Source organism: Podarcis cretensis, assembly GCF_951804945.1.
Source record: "Podarcis cretensis genome assembly, chromosome: 8".
Taxonomy (NCBI): Eukaryota; Metazoa; Chordata; class Lepidosauria; order Squamata; family Lacertidae; genus Podarcis; species Podarcis cretensis.
The window spans coordinates 3,492,419-3,509,894 of NC_137177.1; the positions used below are offsets into that span (position 1 = coordinate 3,492,419).

The 17,476-nt window shown below is 50.2% G+C and overlaps 1 protein-coding gene and 1 long non-coding RNA gene across 4 annotated transcripts in view; one reads left to right on the forward strand and one right to left on the reverse strand.

The window, feature by feature from the left end:
* The window catches only part of LOC307221413, an 86,823-nt gene that overhangs the window by 30,363 nt on the left and 38,984 nt on the right, over positions 1-17,476 (reverse strand). The gene's annotated exons all lie outside the window — the stretch shown is intronic.
* Positions 1-17,476, forward strand: part of GPR4 (G protein-coupled receptor 4) — a 48,583-nt gene that overhangs the window by 1,487 nt on the left and 29,620 nt on the right. The gene's annotated exons all lie outside the window — the stretch shown is intronic.

Consider the following 17,476-nt stretch of genomic DNA (forward strand, 5'->3'; position numbering starts at 1 on the left):
TAGGAAAGCATCACAGAACTGTAGAGTTGTAGAAAGGGACCCTAGGGTCATCTAGTCCAAGCCCCTAAAATGCAGGAACCTCAGCCAATCGTAGATACCCAAAAGGAACAGTTGAGTTGCAACCTTTACGTAGGACCAACGGAAGGGGAGACCAAGCTTTCAAACGCCCCAGAACTCATCTTCAGGTTGGGTGTTAAGAAGAAGGGGCAGACAGGCAGGAGAATTGCAGAGCCCAAAGGGACCCCCAAAGCTCATCTAGCCCAGCCCGCTTCAGTGCGGGAATCGCAGCGGTGATTCTCTTTGCGCCCTGATTAGGGGCCTCAAAGACTGCACTGGGCCTCCCCCCCCACATGAATGTCAGCCCCTCTTCTTTTCGCTGGTGACCCAGAAGTAATTTTAGGTAAAGGTAAAGGGACCCCTGACCATTAGGTCCAGTTGCAGACGACTCTGGGGTTGCGGCGCTCATCTCACTTTACTGGCCGAGGGAGCCGGCGTACAGCTTCCAGGTCATGTGGCCAGCATGACTAAGCCGCTTCTGGCGAACCAGAGCAGCGCACGGAAACACTGTTTACCTTTCCACCAGAGCGGTACCTATTTATCTATTTGCACTCTGATGTGCTTTCGAACTGCTAGGTTGGCAGGAGCAGGAACCGAGCAACGGGAGCTCACCCCCTCGTGGGGATTCGAACTGCCGACCTTCTGATCGGCAAGTCCTAGGCTCTGTGGTTTAACCCACAGCACCACCCGCAGCCCTTTTAGACATGGCCTAATGTCTCCAGGATAGCAGAGGGAACTGCTACCTGTCTCTCCCAGTTCCCTGGACCTTCTGCCCCCTTAGCCACTGAGGTCAGTTATGGACCCCCAGAAGGAGACTTCTAAAACCTTGAGAGCCACTGCCAACGTGTGCAGTCAAGACTGCGCTATGTTCTGGTTTCGGGGCCTTACGGACTGGCATTTCCCCCTGCGGGTGGTATTCTGCAACATGTATAGCTCCATTTCTACAGCACGGGACTCTGAATCTCAGGGCCCTGGGCAAAATATTTCTCCATTGCAGGGGGCTGGATTACGAGGCTATGCTGTTGACGCAATAATCGTGTGTCAGTGCAGGATTTATACGAGACCATCCACACGTCATTCCGTTTTAGTAGTTGTTTTGGGACTTTTCCCATGTGGATCTGGACACCCAAGCCTCACGAGGAACGGTTGAGAAGTCATATGCTAGATTAAATGTAAAGTACTGGTTGTGTTTAGAAGAGATTTATGAAAGATTTAGAAAACTTATTGATTAGAATATTTGCGTGAGATTGCACGGGGAAAATACGGAATAACAGATACAATCTTGCTTAAAATGTATATAGGAAGTGCAGTGTAAGCGACGGAAGTCAATCAGCGAATTTTTATTATTATTTTTATATTGAGATATTTGTAGAATAAATTTGGAAGAAATTCTTCCAACTTTTCTTCTTCTTCTTTTTCTCTTTATTTTTTCTCCTTCTTTTCTCCTTTGTTCTTTTTTTTATATGTGTGTGCTTATCTGAAATATATATGTATGTATGCATTTGCAATATTTTGCTTATATTTTGTAATAATTATATTAAATAAATAAATAAAGGAAAAGGAAAAAAGTTCTTTTAAAAAGAGAAGTAATATGCTAGCCAACTTTAAATCTTTGAAGGGCTGTCCCATGTATGATGGAGCAAACTTGTTTTTCTGCTGCCCCAGACGGTGGGACCCACAGATTCAAATTGCAAGATGGGAGATTCCAGCCAAATACCAGAAACACTATTCCAACCAAATATTAAGAACTCTCTGAGGGCTAAGAGCTCTTTTAACAGTGGAACAGACAACCTAGGAATGTGGCAGACTCTCCTCATTGTAGTGTCTTAATTAAGCCTTCGGAGATTCTTTTGCATTGCAAGGGGTTGGAGTAGAATATGACCCTGGAGGGGTCGCTTGCATCTCTATAATTCTATGATTGCCATCTGGAGAGGCAATCGTGTACTGCAGCGCAACAAAAGCAGGACACCCCCCCCCCCACACACACACCGGGAATAATAAAATAATCATCATCACCATCATCTGTGGTGTCAAAGGAAGTCAGGATTTCCGCTGGAAGTTCTGGAAACAGAGTGGGATGACTACCCCACAGGTTTTGCAGGCAGAAAAGCTATTGAAAGCAGAATCGCGTCTAACTGCCCTGACAGCGTCACAAGTGCAATTCATCATGAATGCACAATTTAAAAAACCACAGAGCCTAGGGTTTGTGGATCAGAAGGTCAGCAGTTCGAATCCCCGCGACGGGGTGAGCTCCCATTGCTCAGTCCCTGCTCCTGCCAACCTAGCAGTTCGAAAGCACGTCAAAGCGTAAGTAGATAAATAGGTACCGCTCCAGCAGGAAGGTAAACGGCTTTTCCGGGCGCTGCTCTGGTTCGCCAGAAGTGGCTTAGTCCTGCTGGCCACATGACCCGGAAGCTGTACACCGGCTCTCTCAGCCAATAAAGTGAGATGAGTGCCACAACCCCAGAGTTGGCAATGACTGGACCTTATGGTCAGGGGTCCCTTTACCTTTAACTGGATCTGGGCAGCCTTTGGGGCTCCTGAACAAGTGTCCCACTGACATCGATACATTTCAGTAAGGATTATGTGGGAGGACTTGGTGGCAGATTGTGCCCTGTATGGGACACTGAGCTGTGCTCCCTTTGACAGACCTGGTGCCTGATCTGGAGGCTTTCCCCCTCCCTCCCTGAAAACCTTCCCCGCCCCCCCTCTTGGCAAGGAACCCTTAAGGAGCAGGCTGTGGGTGTTTGGGGACAAAGAGTTCAGGCGTATCACAAACGATTTCCCGAGATGATGGCTTTTAACAGTGCCAGCATCTTCTTGAAACACCCTCACGCCGCCTCCCCCAGGTTGGTGGAGGCTGTAAAGGGAGGATACAGCAGAAAATGCAGGAAAGACCCATTTCCCTCCGAGTAGGCAAAACCGGGCTGGAAGGATGGAGAAATCACTGTGATTTCTGGTGTACGGGCTGCTTCCTTCTTCTGCGTTCAGTATTGCCTGCACTGGTTTGGCAGTAACATTCTACCTGATGGGGGATGTTCAGAACATTTGCAGGGCACCAGGTTCATAGGATTTGTGCTGGTCCAGGGGGGGAGGTTACCATGGGGCGAGGTCCAGGACCTGAGTTGAGGGTCGGCAGACAGTCCTCCTTGGGCGAAGCGGGGTCCACAGAGGGAAGCCGGGCAAGGACAGGAACTCTGGGGGAACAGGACTGGGTGCTGGCCGAAACAGCTCATCAACGACGTTGCTCCCGCAACCTGGGACCGGGCTGACTGGCCTTTATCTTCTCTGAGGCCAGGGGCGGTCCCGGCCCCCAGGAGACCCGCCTCTCCTGGCCTTAAGGCGAGCACTCCTCCTGGGAGAAACCAGTGCCCTCTGCCTCTCTGCCCTGAGCCTCTGCAGTTCAGGAGAGGCTGAAGGGTTACTGGACCCAGGGGGAGACTCACTTGCAGGCACTGAGTCCTCAAGCACCTCCGGAGCCAGAGTGGATTCACCTGGTGCCTGCTCCTGAGGATCCGGCACAGGCACAGGTGCTTCAGAATCAAGGCCCTGCCCCAGTTCAGCCGGCCCTGGAGGTGGGGACTCCTGTGCAGGCTGGGATTCCTCCGGTTCAGCCTCTGAATCGGATTCCCAGGCCATCACAGGATTGTAGAGTTGGAAGGGACCCCTGGGGTCATCTAGTCCAACCCGCTGCTGTGCAGAGATCTCAGCTAAAGCATCCATGACAGATCACCACCCAACCTCTGCTTAAAAACTTCAAATGAAGGAGAACCGGCCACTTCCCAAGGGAGACCGTTCCACTATCAAACAGCCCTTGTTGTCAGAAAGCTTTTCCTAATGTTTAGTCCAACTCTGCCCTGAAGTCAATGCAGCCTTGAAGGGGCTGTCTCCTCACAGCAATTTCTCTCTCTCTTTTTTTTAAGGGGGGGTTTTTAGTATTTCTAGCACACAAAGAATGAAGATTCCTCCTCTCTCCCCAGCTACGCAGGGGCCCTCCCCCGATCCTATTTATGTTTTCATTTTTGCCGCCCGTCGGCACCAGCTAACAAAATTGCGACGATAAAAAACGAGTTTAAAGCGGTAATTGCATCAGCGCAAATGCAATTTCTGAAGCCTATGGAACACATGGAGGCGGCAGCCGGGGCATAAATGAGCAACCTGGTTAAAACTGCCTCTCCCCGTCCCCCCACTAAATGCTTCTGCTTACTTTGGGAAAATGTGGTGCTAGGAGGGTCTTAATCTGCCTGGCTTAATGGATCTTGGGGAGAGAGAGGGATGAAGGGAGAAGTGACTTAAAAGACAGGCCTGGATAGTTCCTCATGACCAGTCTAACTTCAAAGAGGAATAAAGGAAAAAGGTCTCCCCTCAGGGCAGCCTGGCCCTGGGCCTGCACTGTTTATCTGAATCATAGATACCTTATAGTCTTTCCTGTTTCCTGAATGCAGGCAATTCAAAACTAAACCAGAGGAATACCTTCCCCTAATATCATAGAGCCACAAAATTTTAGAGCGGCGTAGCGTGGGTTGTCAGCACCCGGGGCAAGGCAAGTAATTTGCGCCCCCTAACTCGGGGCAAGGCAAGTAATTTGCGCCCCTAACCCCTAACCTGCCACCGCTGCCAGCTTCTTCTTGCTGCTGTCTGGGCTGGGGTATTTACGGTAAGGTAGCCACAGCGGCGGCGGCGGCGGGTCCGTGTCAGGTGATCTGAGGCGAGTTGCCGCTGGCGCTGCCACCCAAACGACGCCGCTTGCCCAGATGAGGAGGAGGGCAGAGAGGCGAGGAAAATGCAACATGGCCCAGCAGCTGCAGCAGCGGCGCTGTGAGGAGGGGCTGCCTGGTGCACCCTCTGCGGCCCTGACGCGCGGGGACCGTGGCGAGCGCTGAGAGCCGCTGCCTGCCGGACGCCTTCAGCCCGGACGCACACACAGCTCGTCAGTTCCGCGAGACATGGGGCTCTGCTACAGCCTGGGCCCGAGGCTCTTTGGCGACTCCGGAGGCGGCGAGCGCGCCCCCCCCCCAGATGTTGCGCCCGGTGCGGCCGGCCCTCCCTGCACCCCCACGCTACGCCACTGGGGACACACGAGGGTCAGCCCACAGAAATGCAGGAGTCTCAACTGAAGCATCCCTGACCGATGGTCATTCAACCTGTTTAAAAACCTCCAAGGTCCACCACCTTCAGAGGGAGTCCATCCCCCTGTCAAACAGCTCTTCCTGGCCAAAAAGGTATTTCTAATGTTTCGTTGGAATCTCCTTTCTTTTAACTTGAAGCCATGGGTTCGAGTCCTAACCTCCAGAGGAGGAGAAAACAAGCTGGCTCCCTCTTCCATGAGACAGCCCTTTAGATATTTGAAGATGGCTGTCCTGTCAGCTCTCAGTCTTCCTGTCTGCAGGCTACACATACCCAACTCTTTCAAAAGTTCCTCATAAGGCTCCTCTGCACACCTTCCAGCTTGTCAGTATCCATTTTTAACTGTGGCACCCAGAACTGGACACAGGACTCCAGGGATGGCCTGACCAAAGCAGAATGTTGTTGTTGTTTAGTCTTGTCCGACTCTTCGTGACCCCCTGGACCAGAGCACGCCAGGCACTCCTGTCTTCCACTGCCTCCCGCAGTTTGGTCAAACTCATGCTGGTCGCTTCAAGCACACCGTCCCACCATCTTGTCCTCTGTTGTCCCCTTCTCCTTGTGCCCACCATCTTTCCCAACATCAGGGTCTTTCCCTAGGAGTCTTCTCTTCTCATGAGGTGGCCAAAGTCTTGGAGCCTCAGCTTCAGGATCTGTCCTTCCAGTGAGCACTCAGGGCTGATTTCCTTCAGAATGGAGAGGTTTGATCTTCTTGCAGCCCATGGGACTCTCAAGAGTCTCCTCCAGCATCAGAATTCAAAAGCATCCATTCTTCGGCGATCAGCCTTCTTGATGGTCCAGCTCTCGCTTCCATACATCACTACTGATGTAGAATAGAGTAGGACTATTACTGGGCAGGTGTGGCTCGTCCACCTGGGAAGGCAGCCCATCCAGGAGAAGGAAAACTCTCGATCCTAAACCTTCTTTCGGAGAAGAAAAGGCTTGTGAGCAAAGCCTACACAAAACTCTAAGGCGGTTGAATGGCGCCTTGTACACCTCCCTCCAGCAACTCCTGCTGCCAAGCCGGTGCCAAATGTCTTCCTCTGCTTTCCGTTGGACCACATCCATGAGGCCAAGAGGGGGTCAACTTGGCTGCCCAGGACCTCCAGACACACTTGCCGGGGAGGTCATTTCGGTGATGCTAACACAGCAAAAACAATGCAGTTATGAGTTACCGGTCTCTGCAGCCACGGCAAGCGGTGCGATTCTTGAGCAGTTTGGTTTGGCCCGCCGAAGCACACTCCATTGTCTCTGGAGACTGACAGATGCCCACAAAATTACTAATCCTCCATTCGTTCATTTACTGTATTTCACACTGCATTCCTGCCAGTGCATTTTAAAGATATTTATGCTGGTGACCATCGCTGCCTCTCCTGGGAGCAAATCCCAGAGCTTCAGCTGTACTGGATAAGGCCCCACTGGGTTCTAGTATTATGGGAGGGAGGAAATTCTCTATACACTTTCTCTACAACATGCATAATTTACCACACCTCTGTGAGGTCTCTCTCATTCTATGGTCCCCCCCCATTTACCGTATTTTTGCTCCATAAGACACACCTGACCATAAGACACACCTAGTTTTTAGAGAAGGAAAACAAGAAAACAAATATTCTGAACGAAACAGTATGTATGTATGATTTTTGTGGTTCATGCTGTGGCCACAGGCATGTGATTTGACGGTGAGTTTGGGGTAAAAAAGGTAAAGGTAAAGGTACCCCTGCCCGTAAGGGCCAGTCTTGACAGACTCTAGGGTTGTGCGCTCATCTCACTCTATAGGCTGGGAGCCAGCGCTGTCTGCAGACACTTCCGGGTCACGTGGCCAGCGTGACAAGCTGCATCTGGCGAGGCAGCGCAGCACACGGAAACGCCGTTTACCTTCCCACTGGTAAGCGGTCCCTATTTATCTACTTGCACCCAGGGGTGCTTTCGAACTGCTAGGTTGGCAGGCGCTGGGACCGAATGATGGGAGCGCACCCCACTGCGGGGATTCGAACCGCCGACCATGCGATCGGCAAGTCCTAAGCGTTGAGGTTTTACCCACAGCGCCCCCCGCGTCCCTTGAGTTTGGGGTAGCCCAATGCAAAAATCCTGAGGATCCATGTGGATCTGTGCTTTGTAACCACATTTTTGTGCCATTGAAGCCCCAGGAAACAGTGGGTGTGTGGTTTTTTTGTGCAGGCTGTAGCCATGGACATGCTATGTGATCTGATGGTGAATTTGGGGTGACCCAATGCAAAAATCCTGAGGATCCATGTGCTTTTACCTCCCCCGCTCCCAGGCAGCCTCCTTTATCTCTAGAGCCCCTTATCTCCCTCCCAATCGCTTGCTGATTAGCTGCTCAGCGGCTTTGTTTCAACACCCCCTTCCCTCTTGTTTGCCTTAGTGTCTTTTCCTTAGCTGGAACAGTTTTTTGCTCCTCCTTTTTGTCTAATTTCTCTCCTCATTGCTTTAGTCTTCCTGTCTCCTCTGCTTGCAAGTTCGCTCTTTACCTCCCCCCTCCCAGGCAGCATCCTTTATCGCTAGAGTCCCTTATCTCTCTCCCCGATCGGCAAACGATCAGCTGCTCAGCGGCTTTGTTTCAACACCCCCTTCCCTCTTTCAAAAAAAAAAAAAAAAAGAGCATGATCTGCTTTTTGCCCCTGGGACCACACATTCGCTCCATAAGATGCACAGACATCTCCCCTTACTTATTAGGAAGAAAAAAGTGTGTGGTCCGTGGGCTGCATCAATAGGAGTATAGCATCTAGATCAAGGGAAGTAATAGCACCACTGTATTCTGCTCTGGTCTAGTGTTTCTGCTCTGCTCTAGTGTTTTCGAGGTTACCAGCATGAGTCTGACCAAGCTGCGGGGGGCAGTGGAGGACAGGAGTGCCTGGCGTTCTCTGGTCCATGGGGTCACGAAGAGTCGGACACGACTAAATGACTAAACAACAACAACAACATTCTGCTCTGGTCAGACCTCACCTGGAGTACTGTGTCCAGTTCTGGGCACCACAGTTCAAGAAGGACACTGACAGACTGGAACGTGTCCAGAGGAGGGCAACCAAAATGGTCCAAGGCCTGGAAACGATGCCTTACGAGGAACGGCTAAGGGAGCTGGGCATGTTTAGCCTGGAGAAGAGGAGGTTAAGGGGTGATATGATAGCCATGTTCAAATATATAAAAGGATGTCACATAGAGTGGGGGGGGGGAAAGGTTGTTTTCTGCTGCTCCAGAGAAGCAGACACGGAGCAATGGTTCCAAACTACAAGAAAGAAGATTCCACCTAAACATTAGGAAGAACTTCCTGACAGTAAGAGCTGTTTGACAGTGGAATTTGCTGCCAAGGAGTGTGGTGGAGTCTCCTTCTTTGGAGGTCTTTAAGCAGAGGCTTGACAACCATATGTCAGGAGTGCTCTGATGGTGTTTCCTGCTTGGCAGGGGGTTGGACTCCATGGCCCTTGTGGTCTCTTCCAACTCTATGATTCTATGATTCTTTTGGCTAGATAAAAAATAAAAAAGCAACCCCAAATGTTGTAACCTTTCCTCTTAGAGGAATTGCTCCACCCCTTGATTATTCCGATTGTGTTTCTTCTGCAAACAAGCAGAGATACCTGCAGCTGATAAAATGCACTTTTGATCAAAGTCACACACCGGATCCTTCAAGGAGGGGGTGACCCTCCCCAGAACGAATTGGGATGCCCCGCTGTTAACACCTCCATCCTGTCTGGGTTGGACTTCCTGGGTGCTTTGGGCATCTGAGCAGGGGTCCCTTCATGCCTTAACCTCTCAGGGGCTCCAGGGCTGATGCCTCTGCCAGGCCACATAGTTGAGGATTCCCAGCGGCGACTCAACTTCTCCGAAATATCAAGTTTCTAGGCCTTATGATCCGTGGTTGATTTCTAGAAGGGGACATGCCACAATACCCCTCCGGGCACCAGCAACTGAAGGAGGACACTCACAAACATGCATAGAGGGCCACACACTTCTTAGTTGCGATCCCTGCATTGCAGGGGGTTGGGATGGATGACCCTCAGGGGTCCCTTCAAAAATCTGTAGTTCTATGATCATAGATAGTGAGCAGCCAGGAGAGACCCAAGTCCTGGGAGGGGGAAACAGCCAGACATGATGGATCCCTGTTTTGCCAGCTGGAGAAGCGGAGACAGATAGGAGAGGCAGTCTGGCAGCCAAGTCCTTATTCATGCCATGCACAGTTAACCTATGGAACTCTCTTCCACTGGAGGCAGTGATGGCCATCAACGTGGATGGTTTTAAAAGAGGATTAGACAGATTCATGGAGAAAGAGATCTGATCTCCCAGTATCCTAAGGGCTGCCACATACAAGTGATAGAGAAGATTTGGAGCCTATTGATCCAAATTACAAAAAAGGGGGGCGATTTAGACTAAACACTGGGGTGTACTTCCTGGCAGTACGGGCTGTTCCTTAGTGGCAGAGGCTGGAAGGTTTTTCAGCCCAGGTTGGTTGACCACTGTGATAAGAATTTTAAGGTCTTAGATATATATTAAATGTTCATAAATATACCAATCAAGCACGTACATAGATCAGCACAGGAAGACCGACCTGAAACCATTTTTGGCTCCCAAACTGACCAAATGTTTTCTCTGCAAGGTCAAAGGAAAATGGAAAAGCCTCCCCATTGTCTTTTACTTCACAAATTTTGTCTTAAGGGTATGTCTGTGTATGAATAGGGTGAGCCAGACTACCAGGAAAGGAAATCAGATAAGCTATTATCAGATAACTTGGCAGACAGGAAAAACAACAACACTCAGATTTCTGTTGTAGACCGCCTTTTCTGTGATGTAGGTATGATGTATCTGGGGGGTGGTCTTAGGTTACACCCCTTCTGTGATAACAAAATAAAAGAAAAAAATCCCTTCCAGTAGCACCTTAAAGACCAACTAAGTTAGTTCTAGGTATGAGCTTTCGTGTGCATGCACACTTCTTCAGATACCAATTCTGTGATGTATGTAAGATGTATGGGTAGGTGGTCCTGAGCTCCAGGGCAGGGACACCTTTGTTTATAAGGGCAGGCACACCTTTATTCTGGATCCTTCTCCTTTCCTGCATGTGAGGGGAGCACCCTGTTGCAACAGATTGTTACCAGAAAAATCCGAGGGCTCCCTTGGACAAAAAGTAAAGACACCAACCTAAGTAAATTGGAGCAAATCAGCAGCCTGTAGGCTTGGCCTTTATTGACTGTTGCAACAGGGTGCTCCCCTAAGTTGCAGGTGAGAGGAAAAGACACAGAAAAATGGTGTGCAAGACCTTATAAAATCTTTTGAAATTCCCATCCTCTAGGTCAAGCCCACCCCCAGAAACATCATGCATACATTGCAGAAAGGAGGGGTTGAGGGAGGAGTTGCGGTGGTAACCTGAGTGTCCTGTCACCTAGCTGGTTCCCTTCTCTCCCCCTCCCCATGAGTCACTTCCAGGAGACAAAGGGGAGTTGGCAGTTTCCTGCCCCCTGTGGGAAGATCTGATCATTGTCCTTTGTTCCAGTCCATGCTGAATCCACTCCCATATGCAAGTTCTTTGTGATCTTGATTGTCTTCTGTCTAGGACCATCAGGGTTGGCATAGCAACTGGGCAGGGCTCCTGTGGATGTGCTGGGATGTTCAAGGGATTATGGCTGCCCTGTATCAAACCTTCCCCATTTTGTAGTCCTTCCTTCATGGAGTAAAATAAAAGTGGAACAGTGCAAATCCGATGCATGGTTGATTTTCTATGAATTTATAACAGAAGCGTAGCGTGTGAGTGTGAGTGTGTGTGTGTGTGTGTGAAGTTTGTACAAACTGAATGATGGGGGGGGGGGTGTTTCCTGCTACGAGATCAATAAAGATCAGGCTTACTAGCTGCTTTGCTTCTCAATATTCTCTGCTTTGCCTCTTTTATTTTCTCCTACCAATAGGCAACCTACGTAAGGACTCTATATGGGCTCTTGGATACCCCATAAGGGGAAAAGGGCAGATTTTGTTTACAACACCACCTGCCACGGATGCTGGAGCAGGGGGTTGGACTGGAGGACCTTTGAAGGTCCCCCCTCCAACTCTGATGATTCTATAAGCCTAGCTGGAAAGACACCGTCTCTTACTTGGGACCCTGGCACGAAATGTGATTCAGGTCTTTCTCTCTCTCGTTATTTCACATGGTTCGAGTCTGACTCCTGGTACTCCATGAAGACCAGCAAATCCCAAAATTATAATTACAATTACTTATTAAAACGTAGGGGACGCAGGTGGCGCTGTGGGTTAAAGCCTCAGCGCCTAGGGCATGCCGATCGAAAGGTCGGCGGTTCGAATCCCTGCGGTGGGGTGCGCTCCCGCTGCTCGGTCCCAGCGCCTGCCAACCTAGCAGTTCGAAAGCACCTCCGGGTGCAAGTAGATAAATAGGGACCGCTTACCAGCGGGAAGGTAAACGGCGTTTCCGTGTGCGGCTCTGGCTCGCCAGAGCAGCGATGTCACGCTGGCCACGTGACCCGGAAGTGTCTCCGGACAGCGCTGGCCCCTGGCCTCTTAAGTGAGATGGGCGCACAACCCCAGAGTCTGTCAAGACTGGCCCGTACGGGCAGGGGTACCTTTACCTTTACCTTTTATTAAAACGTATTCTGCTGCTCAGATTAAGGCAAGGTGTGAGTTGCATGCAGGCTTTGGGATTTGGGGACGGGAGGCAAGGATTGTGGCATGCAGTGGCAACCAGAATCCCAATGATGATAATAATAATAATAATAATAATAATAATAATAATAATAATAATAATATATTATTTATACCCCGCCCATCTGGCTGGGTCTCTCTAGCCACCCTGGGCGGCTTCCAACAAAACATTAAGATACAGTGGTCTGTTAAACATTAAATGCTTCCCTAAACAGGGCTGCCTTCAGATGTCTTCTAAAAATCTGGTAGTTGTTTTTCTCTTTGACATCTGGTGGTAGGGCGTTCCACAGGGCGGGTGCCACTACCGAGAAGGCCCTCTGCCTGGTTCCCTGTAACCTCACTTCTCATAGCGAGGGAACCGCCAGAAGGCCCTTGGAGCTGGACCTCAGTGTCCGGGCAGAACGATGGGGGTGAAGACGCTCCTTCAGGTATACAGGACCGAGGCCGTTTAGGGCTTTCAAGGTCAGCACCAACACTTTGAATTGTGCTCGGAAACGTAATCCCAAACAGTGGCTGGCCTTGGGTGGAGGTGAGGGGGCAGGCACAGGAATATGCCCCCCTCCACCTGGTTAAAGGGATCTCAGAAAGCTGGTGGTGAAGGTTTCTTGGTCCCTGGAGAGTTGGCTGCCAGTCAGAGCGGCACAGAGTCCCAGGAGAGAGAGAGGCAAACCTTCTGATCTGACACAAGGCAGCTTTTGAAAGTGAAAGGATGCCTGAGATGGCGTCTCCATCTGTTGAGGCTGAAATATCAGCACGAATCGGCAGCTGTTGCAGTAGCAGGGGATGAGGACAAGTGCTGCCGGTTGATTTGAATCTCTTTGGGTTTGTGGTCTAGAGAAGGGAACCAGGTTTGAGATTGTGACGCTGGTGGGGGTTTAACGGAGAAGGAAGCGAATCAGCCTACCAGACTCCGCCAACCTAGGGCCCAAAACAACTGCAGGTTGGCGGAGGATGCAGACCTGGGCAGCGCCTCTGTTAAGAGTGCAGGGCTTCGTACGAGCACCCTAACGAGGTGGTGCGGCCACCAAAAAGGGCTGGTGAAATTCCAGACTGCACCAACGAAGGTCTAGCATCCAGGTCAAAGGAAATAATAGCCCTGCTCTACTCTGCCTGGGTCAGTGTCCTCCTGGAATCCTGTGTCCAGTTCTGGCCATGCCAGTTTAAGAAAGAGACTGAAAAACTGGAAGGAAGGTGTGCAGAGAAGGGAAACCAAGATAATAATAATAATAATAATAATAATAATAATAATAATAATAATAATAATTTATTATTTATACCCTGCCCATCTGGCTGAGTTTCCCCAGCCACTCTGGGCAGCTTCCAACAGAACGCTAAAATACAATAACCTATTATACATTAAAAGCTTTCCTAAACAGGGCTGCCTTCAGATGTCTTTTAAAGATGAGATAGCTGCTTATTTCCTTGACATCTGATGGGAGGGCGTTCCACAGGGTGGGTGCCACCACCAAGAAGGCCCTCTGTCTGGTTCCCTGTAACTTGGTTTCTCGCAGTGAGGGATCCGCCAGAAGGCCCTCGGAGCTGGACGTCAGTGTCTGGGTTGAATGATGGGGGTGGAGACGCTCTTTCAGGTATACTGGACTGAGGCCGTTTAGGGCTTTCGAGGTCAGCACCAACACTTTGAATTGTGCTCGGAAACATACTGGGAGCCAAAATAGGTCTTTCAAGACTGGTGTTATGTGGTCCCGGCGGCCACTCCCAGTCCCCAGTCTAGCTGCCACATTCTGGATTAATTGCAGTTTCTGGGTCACCTTCAAAGGTAGCCCCAGGTAGAACGCATTGTAGTAGTCCAAGCGGGAGATAACTAGATGATAGAGAGTCGAGAGACCAAGCCTTGTGAGGAACGGTCGAAGGAGCTGGGGACGTTTAGCCTGGAGAGGAGAAGACTGAGAGGAGACATGATAGCCATCTTCAAATATCTGAAGGGCTGTCACGGAAGATGGAACAAGCTTGTTTTCTGGTGCTGCAGAGTGCAAGAGACTGAACCAATGGCTCCAATTTACAGTGGTGCCCCACAAGACGAAAAACCCGCTAGACGAAAGGGTTTTCCGTTTTGGAGGTGCTTCGCAAAACGAATTTCCTATGGGCTTGCTTCGCAAGACGAAAATGTTTTGCGAGTTCCTGCGGGGGTTTTTTCCTCCCCCCCTTTTTCTAAGCCGCTAAGCCGCTTATCCGCTAAGCCGCTAAAAGCCGCTAATAGCGCTAATCCGCTAAGCCGTCAATGGGCTTGCTTCGCAAGACGAAAAAACCGCTAGACGAAGAGACTCGAGGAACGGATTAATTTCGTCTTGCGAGGCACCACTGTACAAGAAAGAAGATTCTTTTTTCTAAATATCAGGAATAACTTTCTGTGGGTAAGAGCCGTTGGAGGTTGGGGGCTCTCCTTGCTTGGAGGTTTCTAAGCAGAGGTTCGATGGCCATCTGTCATGGATGATTTAGCTGAGACTCCTGCATTCCAGGGGGGCTGGACTGGATGACCCCCAGGGTCTCAAAGTGACAATTATATGATTCTTTGACTCTTCTTGCTGCAACAGACCAGCATGGCTACTGCTCTTGAACTTTTCTTCTTGCCTCCTCTTGTCCTGTGAATTCCAGCTGGGTTTTGCTTTTTGTTGCAGTGACGGCCTCTTGGTGCTCTGCACATGCTCAGCAGTACTCTGCCCTTTGCGTTTCCTTGAGGCAGCCAGGCACCGAGAAACAGCCAGGCCTTGGCTACAGCCCGGGCGTGCCAGATTCCCGCTTGCTCTCCGTGGGAGAAAAGGAGGCCCCGGCAACCTGGACGCTCCTCAAGCCCAGGCTTGCACCAAACACTAGACGTGGTTATTTACTCAGACCTCGAGATTAGCTGGGCAGGCGCTTGGCAGACGCACCCAAACCAAACGTGCCCAGGTGATGAAAATCCCTGACTTAGGGGCTGGGAGAGAGGCTGGGGAGTGTGGCTCGGAGCAACCACCCTGCCTGCCTGGGGAAGGCGCCTGGGCTTAATCAATACCACTTAAAGCCATTTGCCTATTTCCAAAACCTGGCTGCCTCTTCCCTTTTGAGGCACTGGAAGAAAGCCTGTGTCAGTCAAAGGACTGCTGTCTTACTGTCACAAGCCTGCCTTTGTCTCGCATTCTCTGCCCGTCAAAGGCTTGTCCTCACTAACTCAAAACTTCCTGGTTCCTAACTGGTTGTTGCAAGGCTGATTTAAGAGAAGTCATGTCCTTCGTATTATTGCACCTCGTTCTGAAAGTGAGCCGGTGGGGAGGCCCCACCTCCAGAAGCATCTTTTAAGAGTCGTTTGCTAGGCAGAAACCCAACAGAGGCTGGTTCATTCTGTACCTTTTGAACTTCTGCCTGTTGAGCTGCTTCGATAGGAATAGGAATGTTGTTGTTGTTGTTTAGTCGTTTAGTTGTGTCCGCCTCTTCGTGACCCCCTGGACCAGAGCACGCCAGGCACTCCTGTCTTCCACTGCCTCTCGCAGTTTGGTCAGACTCATGCTGGTAGCTTCGAGAACACTGTCCCACCACCTCGTCCTCTGTCGTCCCCATCTTTCCCAACATCAGGGTCTTTTCCAGGGAGTCTTCTCTTCTCATGAGGTGGCCAAAGTCTTGGAGCCTCAGCTTCAGGATCTGTCCTTCCAGTGAGCACTCAGGGCTGAATTCCTTCAGAATGGAGAGGTTGGATCTTCTTGCAGTCCATGGGACTCTCAAGAGTCTCCTCCAGCACCAGAATTCAAAAGCATCCATTCTTCGGCGATCAGCCTTCTTTATGGTCCAACTTTCACTTCCATACATCACTACTGGGAAAACCATAGCTTTTACTATATGGACCTTTATAGGAATAGGAATTTATTATTTGTACCCCGCCCATCTGGCTGGGCTCCCCCAGCCACTCTGGGCGGCTTCCAACTAAGATTAAAAATACATCAAAATGTCACACATTAGAAACTTCCCTGAACAGGGCTGCCTTTAGATGTCTTCTAAATGTCAGGTAGCTGTTTTTCTCTTTGACATCTGATGGGAGGGCGTTTCACAGTGCGGGCGCCACTACCGAGAAGGCCCTCTGCCTGGTTCCCTGTAGCTTTGCTTCTCGCAGTGAGGGAACCGCCAGAAGGCCCTCAGAACTGGACCTCAGCGTCCGGGCAGAACAATGGGGGTGGAGATGCTCCTACAGGAACAGGGACCCTGCAAGAATTTCAAAAACTTGTCTGCATTTAGCGGATGGGTGAATCGTAGTGTTGGAAGGACCCTGACATCATCTAGGCCAACCCCCTGCAACGAAGGAATATGCAGCTGTCCCAGATAGGGATTGAACCTGCAACCTTGGCGTCACCAGCACCAAGCTCTAACCAACTGAGCTATCCAGCGACGATGGTGCTTCTGTGTTCTGAACAAGCAAGGGCTTCATAGAATCATAGTTTTTGAGTTGGGGGGGACCCCTGGGTCCATCCCCTTGTAATATAAGAATCCCAGCGTACATCCACTGTTTCATTCAGAATATTTTTTTTCTTGTTTCCCTCCTCTAAGAACTAGGTTCGCCTTATGGAGTGGGGGGGAAATACAGCCTTTAGTTTTGATTCCTGCATTGAAGGGGGTTGGAATAGATGGCCTCTGAGGATCCCTCTCAGTTCTAAGATTCTATGATTTCCTTTCGCTTGCCACGGTGGGGAGGGCAAAAGCCGCTTTGGGCCAGAATTTCCACCGACTCCAGAGCCTGGTGGAAAGTTTTGGGTTCCTGTAAACCAAGTGTGCGCACACGACAGCTGGTTTGTGGCCATGTCAGAGGCAGAGAGTGCGTTTCTGGGATATAAATAGGCCAGTGGCGGGATAATCAAATTGGGGGTCTGAGCACAGGCTGTTACTGGGAGTCATGGGGGGGGGGAGTAGCAGAGCGTTGACGGAACAGGGTAGGAGAGAACCCAGGAAGCAGGCAGGTGACATCCTTCTTTGTGACACAAAAACCATGCAGCCTGTGTGTCACCTCCTGCCTCTCTCAGAGCATGCAATTTCCAGGGGGGTAGCTGTATCCGTCTGTCGAAGCAAAAAACAACAACGGAGAGTCTTGCGGCGCCTTGAAGACTCACAAGAACATCTGGAGTCCCTCTTTTAAAGCCATCCAAACTGGGGGCCGTCCCTGCCTCATGTGGGAGGGAGTTCCACAGTTCACTTAATGCGCTGCGTGAAAGATACCTGCATGGCAGGGGTAGGACTAGATGACCGCTGGGGGTCTCCCCCAACTACAGTTGGCCATCGGTCAGGGGTTCTTTAGCCCTGGTTAACTCTGTGTTATACTGGGTGGTGTGTGAATGAATGGATTCTATTATTACGGTCACAGACCAGTTCCGGGTCACTTACAATATCAGGAAAATCATAATTGAATTGCGGTTGGGTACAACAGAGACAATTCAGATATAGCGGCAGTTAAAAATATATATATATTAAATCTTGATCACTAAAATATAACCTAAAATTATCATTTAAAACCTTAATCATTTTGGTAGTACAGTGGTACCTCGGGTTACATACACTTCAGGTTACATACGCTTCAGGTTACAGACTCCGCTAACCCAGAAATAGGGCCTCAGGTTAAGAACTTTGCTTCAGGATGAGAACAGAAATTGTGCTCCGGCGGCGCAGC